This window comes from Mastomys coucha, unplaced genomic scaffold, assembly GCF_008632895.1.
Source record: "Mastomys coucha isolate ucsf_1 unplaced genomic scaffold, UCSF_Mcou_1 pScaffold12, whole genome shotgun sequence".
In the NCBI taxonomy this organism is placed as follows: Eukaryota; Metazoa; Chordata; class Mammalia; order Rodentia; family Muridae; genus Mastomys; species Mastomys coucha.
The window spans coordinates 95,089,407-95,100,458 of NW_022196894.1; the positions used below are offsets into that span (position 1 = coordinate 95,089,407).

The window sequence follows — 11,052 nt, forward strand, 5'->3', positions numbered from 1 at the left end:
GTTTCTTCTCCAAAAAATATTACCTTTGTTCTTTGTGTGTGCAGCATATGTGTGTGGCATATATGTGCATGTGTTTATTTCCGTGTGTGCATGTGTTTGTGTGTGTGCATGGGTTTGTGTTTGTACATGTATTTCTGTGTATGCATGTGCTTGTGTGTGTGTATTTCTCTGTGTACATGTGTTTTTGTGCATGCACATATGTGTGGTGGTGGAAGCACATGTGTGTGAAGAAGTGCCTTCTCTATCATTTTCTACTTTAGTTTGGTTGAGACAGGGTATATCATTAAATCTAGAGCCCACCAAGTCATCCAGACTGGCTGGTTAGCAAGACCCAGGGGTCTTCCTGTCTCAGCTTCCTCAGTTCTGAGATTACTGCTGTGCCAAATTCTGAGGGTCTGCACTCAGTTCTAGTCTGATGCAGCAATCATTTTATCAATTGTGCTATTTCCTTAGCTCCCGACCCTGTCTTTGAACATTCCATCTTCTTTTGGGAGAACTACATCTTCCAAAATCACCTCTATCTTCAAATCCTGTACAGCATAAGGAGAACAGTCTATCAGAGTTCAGTCCTAATGACATGCTGCCTAAAAAGCCATGCCCTCATGAGACCTGGTCAGGAATTGCCCAGACATCTCACTGGTCACTGGCCATGCACATGCCAATTGTAGCTACAAAATGAACAGCATGAGGCTACTGACCTGCTGGGCTTGCAGCCAAGTACACCAGCCCCAGGCTGTTCACAGAGAGGCTTGTCGTGCTTTAAATCTCTCTATCTGTAGAATATGACCCATTAGAACATGGCATATAGGACACTACTGAATCGCCTACTCACTACGAGAAGCTGCCGTTCAAAAAGCTGCGTTCTCTGTAGAACACATCCTGTTGCTGCTCATATAATTTTGTGGTTTGTGTAGAATCACCCAGACAAAAGGAAATAAATCAATTTTTTCTCTTTTTAATTTCCTACTTTTTTGTGGAATAAGTATCTTACACGTTTTAACTACATAACAATTTTTGGAAGAAAATTCTTAGGAATGGTGGCAGACACAGGTTTAAACTTTGAGTTACAAGTGACTCTGATATCCTTAAGAATGACTTAAAATAGAGAACGGGGTTCATATGTCTGAGATGTCAGAGTCAGGATATAAATAGGAGCAGACACATAGGGCATTTAACTCCTGGTTCTTCCCAGTCGTGAGGGAAATGGTGCCAACACATGGTCTTGCTCAAGTTGCTAGGTCATTCATGCCATCCCTAAGTTTCTACATGGGAGTCACTTCTCTGACTTCTAGCTAGCAGCCAGAGTGGGCTCACAGTGAATTAGACTGTGGGTGGGGTCTGCCTTGCTCCTGGAGCAAGGGCACCAGGCTAGCATTTAGGAGGTGAGATGCAAACAACAAGAAGAATGTTGCATCCAGAAGAACTCAGACTGAAGCACACTGACAGAAGCTTGGCCCTGTGTTCGGCCTCTCATTCTGAGTTGCCCTTGGGCTTCATGATGAACTTATATTAAATGACACTCAGATGTTGACCTAGAAAAAGCAAGGACAGTGAGAGCCGGCAGGGCCTCCTGAAGTTCTGCCTGCTGTGGAGATGGCTGGGGAGGGCTGGGGAAAGAGAAAACAGTTCTTGGAGCATGAGGCTGAAGCCCCTTGGGGGTTGAGTTGTAGGATTTCCTTAACGTTGTATCTTGGCATACTTCCAAGAGTCCAAACCACGTAGAGTATTTGATGTTAGTAATCCCTGCTTTCCTCAAAGGTATTCATGACTTAATTAAGTGGGATATGGGGGTGTATTTAAATCATGTTTCTTACTTGAGCAAACCTTGCTCAAACGAAAGACATACCTCTCTGAAAGCTAACTTCCTGGAGAGTCAGCCTACAAGAGGATGTAGTATGTAAAACTGAACATATATATTCATTAGTAACCTAATGCTGCCTGTGGATGTTGCATCTTTCCGTCTCTGTTGCTTTTATTTATTTTGGGCTATGACTGAAGAACAATTACCATGTGGGCGAGCTCTCTTTCAATTTGGCCCTTCTATACCTGAGCAATCAATATCTTGCTAGCCTTCTCTGGAACAGAGAAGGAAAGATGCTGTGGAGAGGAACACAATTTTTGAAGTGTTTGAGATTGTTTCTCATTACCTTAGAGGGGAAAAACATGGCCTGTACTCCTGTGTTTCTTTGGTTGTTTTTACAGTAGCTCTTAGTTCAGTTAGAACTGAAATACCACCTATTTGAAATCAACATGATGGTGTTTTCTTTCCCCTATGCCAAGGGGATCAAATGCTCCCCTTACCATTGTGAAGGTGCAGGTTTATGCAGCTAAATCATGATTAGTGATGCTATCACAGAAGAGAGCTAGGTTTTCTCCCCACCCACAGTGACTCTGCTCACTTCTCTACACACTCTTGTGGTCTAAGATGTCATTTTTTAAGCTGGTTTGAAATGCTGTGTTTTTCAATGTAATTTGGTTTTACAAAAAAATGTCCTGTGTGGTGGGTTGGGGAGAATTCTGTGTTTGTTTAGATGTACTTTCCATGTGTGTTGGTCCCAGTTCGTCTTTGTGCAAGCAAGTGTGAAGGGCAGACAACCTCAGGTGTTAGTCCTTGTTTTTTGAGATAGTGTTTCTCACTGGTCTGGGGCTCCCCAGTGAGGATAGCCATGGAGCCCTCAGGGATCTGTAATTCCTAGCTAGGATGCCAAGCCCACGTGACCACACCCAGCTCAGACTGTACTGATTGGGCTGTTGTTTTTATTTTTGTTGTTTTCTTGGGTTTGGGGAATGGAGAACAAATCCTCATGCTTGAAAAGCAAGCACTTTACTAACTGAGGCTTCTCCCAGACTCTATATTGGCTTCTGATACACACACACAAGAGGAGCACACAGTGAAACTATGAAAATAGACGACATTCATAGTCAACCTTGGTGATGGAAGAGCAAATCAAATAAAAGTACAGGATTTACAGCTACTCTGTCATCAACAACCAGAAAGGCAGCTAAAAGCAGTCCTGGATAAGATGTGGGGAATGGCACTCAAACACATGGTGGGTGGCAACAGAAACTGACACAGAAGTTTTGGAGACTAGTCAAAACCAGTTAAACTCAGCGGCCTATGAATTCTATTTCTGTTCATAGATTTCAACAGATACTATACAAAATTACATCTACAGAATGTCTATGCTAACATGTATGACAGAGACCTAGGAGCATGAAGACACGATTAGCCTCTGTGTTCTTATTATATGTATTTGTCTGTACTTATTGCTCTTGCAAAGGACTTCAGTTAATTCTTATTACCTATGCCAGATGCTTCACAATTGCCTGTAACCCCAGCTCCAGGAGAATTTGAGGCCTTAGCCTTAGCTGGCACTTATACTCAAATGCACATGTACACACACACACACACAGAGAGAGAGAGAGAGAGAGAGAGAGAGAGAGAGAGAGAGAGAGAAAGAGAGACAGAGAGAGAGAGAGAGAGAGAGAGAGAGAGAGGGACAGAGAGAGGCATACACACATGCGCACACACAAACATACAATTAAGAGTAAAATAAATCCTCAAAGACCAAATAAATAATATGTCATCACCTGAACATGATGATCAGCACTATATGAATGTTTTCTAGAGTGTATATGAACACAAGAGTGTAGGCATGTATGTACACATCTATGTGTACATATTTGCAGAAGTTAATTTTGATTTTCACAAGGAAAACATAATCTTACTCATTTAATGTCTTCCTTTCTCATCACTAACTGATGATGATTCCTTAAAAGTTCTTATGCTCAGCAAGCATACCAAATACTGAAGCACATTTCTCCTATATCAAAATTTTTCCACTAAATTGAAGACCTGTGTGTTTTGACACCATAGTGAATAGTATATGTTGTCTCCTTGGCTCTGTCTAAGGGAAAGTATTTGGAGACTATTTCTTTTTAAACCAGTGGAAGGTTCGATTTCTTTTAAAGATCTATTTATTATTATAAATAAGTACACTGTAGCTGTCTTCAGACTCGCTAAAAGAGGGCATCAGATATCATTACGGGTAGTTGTGAGCCACCATGTGATTGCTGGATCTGAACTCAGGACCTTCGGAAGAGCAGTCAGTGCTCTTACCCTCTGAGCCATCTCGCCAGCCCCCCTTGAAGATAATTTTAATGAAACATTCAATCATGTGCTCCCTTGAAAGACACCTGCTTTCTCCTCTAGAATAAAGGAGGAGAATTGCCAATAAAGCAGCCTTTAGGAGAAAGCCATGCTAAGGGAGATATATGAGCTGCATTCTGAGCATGGCTCCAACAATCTACACTAAGCAAGGCAGGTCTGTGCCTGTGCGCTGAGTGGACCTCCACAGAAGCTGAGGGACTGCAACCATTCACTCAAACACACTGGGCAGAAAACTCTCCCTGTGGAGTTAGAGAACAGGATCTTGACATTCCCATCAGCCATCTTAGACCCCACCACAGTACTGATTTAAAGGCAAGTCTAAGTCCCTGCTTGTGACACTAAATTCCCACAGGCCATGCATTGAATGTGTAACCAGCATGTTGGTGTCCCTCAATGTTTCTTCTCTATTGGTTATAACAGAAACTCTAATTCCCTAAGTAGCTGTTGAAAAAAAATCAATGAAAACACTTAACAGATATTATTTTTTGGTTACACACAAATAACCTCTGCAAACAGGACTGAAAGTATAAAATAATCTGGAAATGTTGTGCTGTCTGTAAAAGATATTGAGTCTCTCTAGAAACAAGAGAGATATCAAAGATCAGAAGAAGGTGGCAGCCATTGAGAGAAGAGGTTTCAGGCCAACAGAGCTGAGTCTGGACACTTGTGGCAGTTGATGGCATTCAGGGTGGGACAGTAAATGAGAAACTGTCAGAGATCTCGAGGTCCACCTGCCAAGGGTATTTCTGTGGGCCCAGAACACATGACCACATTTGCCAGGTTGAAGAATGTCACCATTAGAAGGTTACACCCCAGCTGCTTAACAAGAGTGAAAGAGTGAAGATCTACTCTCAGGAGTATTTTGCTTTTAAAACAGTCTTGTTCTACAACCCAGGCTGGCCTTGACATCTATATTTTAATGCTCTTGTCTCCTAAGTGTTGCAATGATAAGAATTCACTATCGTACCAGGCTCAGTACTATTGCTGGTGGAAGTGAGGTGTGTGTGTGTGTGTGTGTGTGTGTGTGTGTGTGTGTGTGTATGTGTGTGTGTGTGATGTCTATATAGTATATGTGCACATTTGTGTGCATGAGGAAGCCAGAATATGTCAAGTGTCTTACTCTTATCATTTGATATCTTATTCCCTTGAGGCAATGTCTCTTGGCAAGCATGGAGCTATGTGGGCAGGCAACAAGTTCCAGTGATCCTCCTGTTTCTACCCTACAATGCTAGAGCTACATTTCCGGTATGCCAAGATACTTACATGGATGCCAGGGATTCAAACTCATGTCCTCATGCTTACACCACACATGTTATTATGTGCTGACCTATTTACTAATTATGTCTCCACTTTAATTTCTTCTCTTGTCATCTCAGATTGGGCCCTAGCTTGTTTTCACCCAGTTTCTATCACCATTGTTTTGAAACAGGGTCTCACTTTATAAGCCAGGCTCACCTTTGAATCACACCTCAACTTTCTGCCTCACCCTCCTTCATCCTGGAATTTCAGGTTCTATGGTTTTAGAAAGCAACATTCTTGGCTTTTATGGAAGCTCCTTCACGGGCCCTTTGGCTGCATGGCTAGTTGATCAAATCCTGACTCCCCACTCAGCATGAGTGCTTGTGGAAAGACCCACTATGGCTTGTGCTGGCATTGATAGCCTTTGACTACACTCCTTCCTTTCTTCTGATCCTCTGATTATGTTTCAACTCCATGACAGTGTCACTGTGAGCATTAATTAAGATGACACATAGGAAAGTGTTTTGTAAACTATGAAGTTTATATCAATATAAATAGAAGGTGACTTTAAAAAAAAAATCTAGCAGGCAATTAACTTTCTTGGCACTGTTGGTCTACAGCAATTAGAACACCCAGTCAGGCAGTGCTCAAGTCCAGGAAGGCACTGACTCAGGAGAAAAAAAAAGTGATTGGAGAGGTGCTACGTATAAGACTGCACAAGATAAAATGAGAGTCTTGATCTTTCCTTCTGCTCGTGCATTGGAAGCCAGCACAACATCACCACTAAGTGTTGAGACTATTTCAAAACTACTTAGCTTTAGCCACGATCAGTAATCGATAGGTTGTTTGAATCAGTTGTTGAGGGATTTTTTTTTCCTCCCAAGTATCCAGACTTATGCAACAAAATAAGCTCAAGGGTCATAACTATTATTTTGAAAAAATATAGTGAAAAATATTCTTTTCCCCAATAGCCTCTAAATATACATGCATATATATATATGTATATATATATATATACACATACATATACATAAACATACAACATGCACATGCACAATTACATATACAGCTAGATATTCAATGTCTTGGATGAGTATCCTAGAAACAAGATAAAAATGGTTTGCATTTATCATTTGCAGCAATATTAGAGGAACTGAATGGGTCAAACCCTAGCTCCCAAAGAAATGGATGTATGTCTCTGTGTGTGGCTTTGTGTATGACTCTGTATGTTTGTGTTTTTGTTTGTATATATTTCTGTGTGTCTGTCTGTGTGCTTTTGTATATTTGTATGTATTTATGTGTATGTCTGTATCTGTATGCATGTATCTGTATGTGTTTGTATATATGACTATGTTTCCGCCTATATTTCTGTATGTTTGTGTGCATATGTCTATGTGTGTATATGTATATGTCTATAGTTGTGTGTGTGCAAGCATGTATGTGTATGTATGTGTATATATAAAAGATGGATGATAACCTTGGTTATCTTCTCTAAGGTGCTATCTACAGTGTTTTAACTTGTGATAAGATCTCCCATTACCCTGGATCTAGACAAGCAGGCTAGGATAAATGGCCAGTGAGTACCATGTATGGCCCTGTCTCTTTCTTCCCCATTGAAGAGAGCAGCATGTGTTACATACTTGACTGTTTTTATTAGTTCTTCTAGAAATTGTACAATGTGTTTTGATCATATTCACCCATCCTCTAATTCTTGCTGACCCACCACTAGTCTCTAAACACCCAACATTGTCTTCTCTTCTTAAAAAAAAATATTCATTAAGCCCAATTTACATTGCCCATATATTTTTGGATGTGTGGTCTTCTGTTGGAACATGGTAAATTCATCAGAGGCTACAATCTTAAAGCAAACTGATTCTCCCTCTCCCAGCAGCCATCAATTGCCAATAGCTCATCAGCTAAGGATGGGACTTTGTTTCCCCACACCCCACTCCATGCTGGCATTTGGTCTAGCCTGAGTTTGCTCAGGTCAACACTAGTGAACCCTCAGCAAAAATGCACTAGTGCAAGAGAGGCACTGACATCACAGGACACCTTATTTTTAAGTGTGGTTCTGAGGGTCCAAACCTGAGTCCTTGTGCTTGCAAGGGGAGCCATCTCCTAAGCCCAGGGCAGAAGCATAGGAAGCTACGTGTTCACTCTTCTGAAGTGATTCAATAAAGCACTGGCCATGCACTCATGTGGATGGTAGAAGGGCTGGCTTAGACAAACCTGACAGCGAGGCTGTCTTCGTCAAAGCAAACACTCATCCTTTTGATCAATTCAGCTGACTCTTTAGCTTTCTTACTCTTAAATCTCATAGTTGAAGGTAGCAAAGGTGTTCATTTTAAAAATGTCTTCATAGACAACAATCTCACTTAATTTGTGTATTACGTTTCACAGTGTTTTAAATGCAAATTTACATATGCAGAAGTTGATTTGGTTGGAAATTCCCAGATTTAGAGTAAAAGCTAAAATTGTTAATGATGTATAACCTAAATGAGCAACTAGAAGTCACCTGAAACAAGAACTGCCACAGATACCTTCAATCAATGAAGGCTACAAACATCTTGCTAAGGTATATACTTTTGAATGTAAAACCAACCAACCCACAAACAAACAAACAAAAAAATAGAGAAAGCCTTTAGCTACCATATCATGTCCAGAAGTTTTTCATTTTTGTCAAGTTTGACATAGGCATACACAAGGATGTCCTACCCACTTAGCCTTCTATTTCCTATTCCAGTGTCTAACATTTTATTTGTCTACTAAGTTTATCCAAACCTTCCACCATTGCAACACAACACTATCATCCTTACATTTCACACTTTAGAACTCTACAATCAAGTACCAAAATATGTTTTTAAAGCCCTCATAAAGTTTAAGTAGGTTTATGATTGTGCATAGGGGTGCATTCATTCACAGCTATTCTAGCCTATATGAAATTCCCTATGACCCGGATGAAAAGGTAAAATCAAATACAAATCATGTGAGATGCTATTCAATATTGGTTGAAGCCAGAGATGCCAATGTCTGCAGTGACATGTACATGAATAATTTGCATCTAATACCCATCTGTCCTAGTTACCTTCAATTCAATTGCCCAGATCATCTTCACCTGTGGGCATATATGGAGGGTATTATTTTGATCATTAATTAGTATAGGTAGGCCAAGCTTACTGTGGGTGGTACCATAGATGGGTTGTATGAGAAAGCTAGCTAAGCAATAGTCTTTGAGTAGCATACTTCCAGGGTCGTCGTGTCTTGAGTTTCTGCCCTGACTTCTCTCAAGAACTGCCACAGATACCTTCAATCAATGAAGGCTACAAACATCTTGCTAAGGTATATACTTTTGAATGTAAAACCAACCAACCCACAAACAAACAAACAAAAAAATAGAGAAAGCCTTTAGCTACCATATCATGTCCAGAAGTTTTTCATTTTTGTCAAGTTTGACATAGGCATACACAAGGATGTCCTACCCACTTAGCCTTCTATTTCCTATTCCAGTGTCTAACTGAAGCCTTTCTTCCCAGAGTTGCCTCTGGTCAGTGTTTTATCACAGCAACAGAAAGGGAACTTGACTACTACCAGCAGAGTCCACAAGTTTCCAGCATGTTCTATAGTCCCAGTTTCCTAAGAAACCCAAGTTTTCCTAACTCAGTTGTTGGAGAAGCATGCTATGCTTATGCTGTGGGGTCTGCTGGGTGACTTCATCTGCCTTCTGGAAGGTATTCATTCATCAGAGACAGGCCAGGGATGGTGGATGGGCATTTGAATGTTGCTATCACCTGTCAAATACAGTTTGGTTTTGGTCTGACTATCTGCATGGCCATCAAAGACCAATGAGAAGGTTAGACCTAAACTTCATAATGACCAATCATTAGATCAATCATTAGAACTTAACCATTAATTAGCAGCTAACTACATTTAAAGCATTTTCAAATGTAACTTACAGATTTCTGGGGATGCCTGTGCACATGTGAGGGTATTCACAAGAAGAAACCCTCCTCCATTACAGTGGTGAGATGTTAGCTTCCGGTCTCTCCGCCCTATTTGGACTATTGTCATTAGTGTGGTGGAGGAGACAATGGGGTCTCAGCATCAACTACCGCAGTGATACTGAGACGAAACAGTGTCACCAAGGGGTCCCTACCTTGTGCTCTGAGGCCTTTGTTTCTGGATCTAAGTTGGTTTTGTTTGGTTGCTTGTTGGAAAAATGGCCAGAGTCCCAAGTAGTGTGAGAAGACAGCCATTGTCATCATAAGACAGGGAGAACACCAAGGCTGTGGGAGTTCAAGCCCCTAGCTGCTTTGCTCATGAAATTCCAACCTTTTCTACCCAGAATGGCTCCCTAAAGTGATAGCCACATAGAACTGTGTGTATCTGGCAGACTCTGTTGGAAGAGAGAGGTGGGAAGTTGTCTACTCCTGGGATTACAGTTGATGATGCCACAAATAACAAAACTAGTGTTCCAGTGCCCAAGAGATCACGTGATACTAATTATACAATGCTTCAATGTATGACAGATTGTGTTAATATCCAAAAGAGCCTCACAGCTCAGAGAGCCAATCATCTGCAAATGCTCAGCCAATCAAAAGATGGTGTGTGGATGAAGCACTCATCTAAAGATGTGGTGCATCCTAAGACAGCAAAGTAAAAACATTCAGCGATGTGGCTTCCAAGTCTCCGTGGCAACACGCCCTTACGATACTGCTGTGACTTAATTTTCTGCACAATCATCACACGCTCGGGTGTCTAGTGGCTGATGTATGCATCTTGTTTGATTCTGTCTCTCCTTATGAGAAGGAGAGCTCAAAGGAAAGCCCACATTCTCGGTCACTATCACATCCAGTGCTCAGGGCTAGTGCCCAGCAGGGCACAGACGCTTCCTAAAGGGATGGAGCAGCATCGGAAGAGGACCTTGCATTCATCAAGGTTTTTAATCAAAGATTTATAATAATTTCAGGAAAATTAAGGTATGGGATAATTTAAGAAAGATTAAAAGTGCCTAGATACAAATACCTAATAGATACCATGACTTATTTCATAATGAAGGAGCATTTGGCATGAGTACATGCAGTTTTAGATGTTTCTTAGAAAAAAAAGTAAAACCTGATATGTTTTGAGGTAAAGGAGATCAGGGAGATCCATATGAAACGTTCACAGCTTTGCCATCGGGTGCTAAAAGACAATTCCTAGCATACTGGGTGAAGTCTTGACAGCTCAGAGAGGCAGCTCAGCCTGGAGGGTACTTCACACCATCTGCAAGCTGTTTTAAAACACGTCAGAACCTTCTTTATGGTGTAGTGCATGTAAAGTATATTACATTGAAGCAAAACCTTCATTTTATTCTTTACTGAGGAAACTGACTTGAGAAGAAGAAGAAGAAAAAAAGTCTCCCCAAAGCATCTGCTGTGTGTCCTTGGTGGACACAACAATTCATTGCTTGTTGTTGTGGGCAAAGGACTTTGAGGTTGTATTGCCAAAACCTCAGAGATTATCCTGGCAGTTGGAAGCCAGGATTGTATATGACATGACGTGATGGCTAACCTAGTCAGAAAGACTGGAGAGCTGTTAGCCATAGCTCTTCTGTCTACTCAAGATGAGAACTTGGACCTGAATTCCTTGTCTATCGTAAAAAA

The 11,052-nt window shown here is 41.1% G+C and overlaps 1 protein-coding gene across 2 annotated transcripts in view; it reads right to left on the reverse strand.

Moving 5' to 3' along the window:
• Dscam (DS cell adhesion molecule) overlaps window positions 1-11,052 on the reverse strand; it is a 579,765-nt gene that overhangs the window by 227,865 nt on the left and 340,848 nt on the right. The gene's annotated exons all lie outside the window — the stretch shown is intronic.